Source organism: Aythya marila (genome assembly GCF_965140915.1).
Source record: "Aythya marila genome assembly, chromosome: 8".
Classification (NCBI taxonomy): domain Eukaryota; kingdom Metazoa; phylum Chordata; class Aves; order Anseriformes; family Anatidae; genus Aythya; species Aythya marila.
The window spans coordinates 8,905,311-8,911,310 of NC_139049.1; positions in this window are offsets into that span (position 1 = coordinate 8,905,311).

Consider the following 6,000-nt stretch of genomic DNA (forward strand, 5'->3'; position numbering starts at 1 on the left):
GATCATCTCTTTAATGTTGAGTTTCTAAAAAAGCCATATTTCTCTGGAATTATTAATCATAGGGTATCGATTTTCTTTTTAGCTGGAGGATACTCCTCAGTTGTCCAGTGATGTTCTAGCATATTTAAAAGACTGATTATTACTTTCTTTGAATCAAATTGAGACAGAATAATATGAGAGATCGATTTCCTTCCCAAGATATCACTGTTGTGCTGCTTACTTCCCTACAGTCCCACTACTTTGGCAATAAAAAAATACATAGCAATAAATGTGAGTGCCTATGTCCAGGTGCACAGGCAGCAAATCCCAGCAGGGGTTGATGGCAAGCTCACAGCTGGGGTTACAAAGTGAGATGGTTGCAGCTTTGCATCTAAATAAAGAAAAAATGCAAATGTTTCCTACTGGAAATAATATTATTATTTTCTTTTTTTTTTTTTTTACATTTAGGATTGAAAGCAACATTTTCCAGATGTTAATAATTAAATCTTAGGGCACAAACTGGCTGACAGGTTCCCCCTGAAATTACCTGGTATTATTGTACATGGTACTTTCAAAAATCCTATCAGCTATTTATAATTTCAGGTACAAATTTCACCCATCCAAACTTAAAAACTCTTCTAGCAAAACAAAACACACAATGGAATGTCTCTGTTGTCCACCTGGATTTCTTCCACTTAAATAAACCATCCTAACATTCTCCATAAGAAGTGCTGGCAGTAGCTGAGGACATGAGCAAAATAGCTCAGGTAACAACTGTGTTCCATGTGCTTACATTATTTATTTAGAAAAGGAAAATGTTTTCCGCAAGACTTCTTTTCAGGATACATTTTCTTTTCCTTAGCATAAAAAAGGCAAATTAAAAACCCGAGACATTCACCTCGCTGTATTATGGCATGAAGTTTTCATCCTCCTGCTTCGATTCCCAGAGCCTCCAGAAGAACGTTCCCTCCTCCCAGTTACAGCAACCAACACTCGGCTTCACCAATGGGCTCGCCAAGCCTACCTTACCAAATCTCTGGAGAATCAGCATCCAGATGGTGGATATTTTGTTGACTTCTGCTCCTTTTCCAGCATAAAGGAACAGCACAGGAGTCTGACACTGCATTGTCAGTCAGTGAGCTGGTCAGCAAACAGCAGGCTGACTTGTCAAAAAGGAATTGGTATCACTGGTGTCCAACCATGTGAGTTATATAAAGCAATATAAACTAACAGAACCCTTGGTCTTGAGTCCTTTGTGCATTTATGGATTCCGTGCACAATTTGACAAAAGTTAAAACATACAGGAGGAACAAAAATGGCTTTTATTCTTTACAGGATACTTAGCATGCCAGTGAACAGCTAAAGATGAAGCGGCCAGTGATTATTCTAGAAAGATGGAGACAAACTCCCATGATCAGTGTCAGCAGAGTTCTGATAAAGGGAAGGCAGTTTTTAAAGCTTTTCCTACCACGTGATGAAATACCAACAAACTACCATTAGACACCGCAGAGACGCCATTTTTTGCCATTATGAATGCTTCATTTATGTCATATTTAACTGAAATTAGCTTTCTAGCTTCACATTTCAGTATTAATTACAGTAAACCTCAGCATGCTGTGTCTTCAGAAGTTAAAATAGTACTTATTGAGAAGGAGAAAGAGCTGTGCAAAAGTTAATTACAAATACCTCACTGACTAAAAATAAACCCCACCCATCACCTAGGAGATTCTGCCCCCCATCTGATTTCCCTCCTGTTTTTCTTCCCCATTCAGTCATCTGAAGAACTTTAGATACACAAAAATGACCAAGCACAAGCAGAACTAGTCCATTTGTTGAGAGCCTAATAAATTAATAGCTGATCTAATTAAGCTTTTGCCAAAATAGCTAGTGGCTAAAACGTTATTGCTTGGATACCATCATTTTGTCCTATCCAGGCAGTTAATTTCTATGACACCAGCATGCACAGAGGTGCCAGTTTGGCATGTGGGCCTCATTAACTCCGCTGCCTCGCTTCTTCAACCCTATCTGCCGTCTGGTTTTACAGAATCCGCCTTTGCCTTGACACTGGTTTTATCCCCGTTTCCTTCTGTTGCATGGCTTGAAGTTTTCAAAAGCCAAACCACGACTGAGGGAAGATGAATGTTCAAAGGAAATTTTGATGGAGACAAGGGTCATCTGGTAACCTTTCCAGGTGGATGAGCAGAGCTGGAACAGCTGCAGAAGGAGCAAACTGATGTCTGGAGGTTTACAACTGAGACTGGGCTGAGTTTTGCACTAAGGGCAATGCTTCAGCCTTTATTTAAAAACAAACAAACAAACAAACAAACAAACATAAATGCACTACTCTCCCATTCTCAAGCTGAAGTGAAAAATTAACCCGTAACAAAACTATTTTGAAGTTATAAAAGTAGGCCACTCAAATTCACTACCTTTTCCAAATCTTAATATTAGAATAACGCATTTTTCAGGGGTCTGTATAATTAGAACTTGCTAACTCTTGCATAGGATCTGTCTGGATCAGCTGACATTTTCTCATGACCACCTACTTGCTACAAGAGAAGTATCATCAGCAAAATTGAAGAAAACCTGCTAAGAAAATGCTTTTCTGTTTTCTACTAAAAGGAACATAAATACTTGCTGGTTTTAATCCCCTTTTTACCTGCTGCTTTGCCTCTCCCCTTTCTAACCCAACCTTTGCCTTCCCCAAAGATAGCTTAGCCTCACTCCTCTTGGGGTGGGGAGTGGAAAGCCACTCTGTACCTCAAGGTCACGTCACTCAAGCCAGCTTAGAAAAAATAAGAAAATGAATTACCTGGCTATTAAGTGCAGCTAAAACTATGTTTAAACAGAAATTAGGTAATTAATTACAGACGTAAAAAAATCTCTTCTTTTAACTTTCCTTAAAAAAAAAAAAAAAAAAAAAAAAAAAAAAAAAAAAAGATTTTATAAAAATAAAGAATAAGCAAACACAGCACCTTTTCAGTATAAGGACATTCTTTGCTCAAAGCATAACTCTGACAGTCCCAAGACAACTATTGTATAGTTTTGCAAAATCAAGTGAAAACACTAACTCAATTGAAATACACCACATATTATTCTGATTTTTAACTTATTAATAGTGAATAAATAATAGGAAAGCTTTGTAAAAGCCAGTTAATATTTACACATTAAAAAAACACTGATGTTGTTTTATTTTTTCCTAATGAAAAGGCTTCTCTAATCTAGTAGGTAATATTCATCATCATTGCCATGATCAGCATGTTCAGCTATCACAGTATCTAGCATCAGCAAAATTCAGGACGAGGAACTCACACATCCTTTACCCATGAGAGTAAAACAGCTGCTGAAACACCTTACCAAGCATGTGCTGGTTTCTCCGTTATACAAAGTTTATAAATCAAGACTTGTTTTTCTTTCTGCAAAATGCATTCCAGTTTTTCTCCCTCAATCCAGTTGAAGGGACAGTCTAAGGTTAATGTTGCCTTCTGGATTTTCTTAGATAATAACAGCTAAGACATACTTTATATGTCTTAAACATTAGAAAGAAAACATCTTGTTATGGTATTAGCTTGTTCAAAACCCAAGGACATGGAGTGAAACCCCTTAATTCTCAACTATTTTGCAGCTATATTCATATTTATGAAGTTAGCATGTGGGTGGAAACACTCTGCTGATATTTTGTATCTGTTTTGTACACGCACAAAGCAATGAGGGAAAAAATAAAGGTCCATGGACAGTCGGGAGTTTTTTTCTGCAGAGCTGCTGTACAGAGCGCAAGATGCAGTAAGACCAGAGTGCAGATCTCCATTAGATTTTGCTAGATCTAAAATCACACTTTGTAAGGTATTCAAAGCGTGTTCTGATCTCGACATGTTTGAGACACTTAGGAACATGGATGAGAATTGGAACTGACAAAGCATGCAAAGAATCTAAGTGGACTGTCATTTTTATTTATTGTGTCAAAAAGGACCTCTTCTTATCTTACTGACATCACAATTAGGGAGCCTGCTTATCACCACATCTTTTTGTATTGAACAAGTTGCGCTGTATCACTGAATGAGCTAAAATTATTGTACCATGCCTTTTAGGATGGGTGGAGTTATCCATGCCTTCGTCAGACATAATAGTGACATAGAAATTAATGTAAAGAGATTATATTATCCATGTTTCTGGTCACAACACACATTACTTTTGTAACAAACAGCTGCAAAACTATAAACACACACCTCATTAAAGTACCAACGTGTTTATGGTTCATATTCACCCAATACCCCAAACACCATTAGAAAGCATTAGTCTTCTTTCCCAACATCACCCAGTTCACAGAGGGAAGGCTTTAGCCAGTCAGGCACCCAAAAGTTTTGCTTTTGAACTTTTGCAGAGCTCCAACCCGCTGGTTGCAGGCACCCAGACCTGTTGGCCCCACAACTCCTAACCCTTTCATTGCTGCCGCCTGGACCTCTCATCCTTCTGGCCCACTGGTCAAGCTTGAATCTCAGCAGCATGCCTGTGAGTACACGCAGAGCTCACCAAGAGGGGATGAGCTGTGGAGACGGTGCAGTGCCCAGCTAGGCACGAGGACTGACCAGCAGCCTGGTCTTTTCCAGGCTTGTTCTTCCCCCCTTGATCCCCTTACCTCCTCCTAGGGGAACTGCCCACTCCTGCATGCTTCTTCCTTTTGGTCCTAGTTTTGCCACATCCATACCCACATTTGGTATTTCTGATCCTATTACATAAGTCATCTATACTTTCTGATGGGGTTACCTCAATTTTATTGGTATTGCCAAACTACACCCCCCAAAAGGTTCCTCCTAGTGCCCTCCAATTATCTGCAAAGTTTTCTGCCTCTCACCCCGCTCCCCATGAATCACTTGTTAATTCTGCTGCACTCACTCCAAACACACAAATCTGTTATTTCTGATCCCATTACTGCAGCCATCTTCATCTTATATGGTATTACTGGCATGGCTTCTGTGCCCTTCCAAGATTCCACTTCCCTTGCAATTACCTGTGAATTTTGGATGCTTCTCCTGTTCTCCCTTAGCCAGCTGTGAGGTCTGACCATTCCCCACCTTAGCACCCACTCCCCCTCCACTTGTTTCTGCTGTGACCCCTTCTCACACCTCTCTGTGCCTTTAGTTTTCCTTTCTTCTAAGCCCACCTGTCCCTCCAGTCGTTTATCCCCACCACTATCCTTCCATTCTCTCTTCATCCATAAAGATTCATGAGATCTAAGAAGATCCAACTTCCCCTTGGAAAAGAACTTGTACACATATTTTTCCTCCAAAGGATACAGAAGCCTTTTCATTTGTGTGTGTTTTTTTTCTTTCAAGCCAAAGAAAAACAGCGTCTTTATATAGTCTCCCTTTTTCCTCCATCAGGTTTTTGCCTCTGTTAACAGGAAAACAGTCATCCATAAGAACTCTCTCTGGCAGATGTCAGCCCCTACTTGTTGTAATGAGAATTTAGCAAAGAAAACAAGCCGAGAAAAGGGGATGATGAAGCTGGGCTCTTCAGCAGCAGGAAGATGAAAAGTTTCCCTTTCCATTTACTAGTGGTGTAACAGCTGAGCTCCCATTAGTTTAACTCATGCACTTGGGATTCATTTCGTTGTTACCATTAATCACTTTATCTTTCCCTGAGACAACAGAAAGGCACACAGGATTCCGCTTTTCAGGATCACGACAAGATTTCCCCAATGAAATAAATTACACAGAAAAGAGTAAATAAAGAACATTTTTAATCAAAATTGTCAAAGACTCCTTAATGTTGATAAAAATAACCATGCTTTGATTGTTTTGTGATATTTGCACATGGCTAATGCACTTGTACAGGGCTGAACCAATTCCAGAGGGAGTTGTCAAATCAAAACCCTGTTGCCTATATCACCTACTGCTCTAATCTCCTCAGATCACACATCACTTCAGTCAGTTCTGTTTCTCAGCTTTCCAATTTCCTGCAACACTAGAACACAATTGTGATCCATTTACACTGCAGAAACACCTGCCAGAGAAACGATTC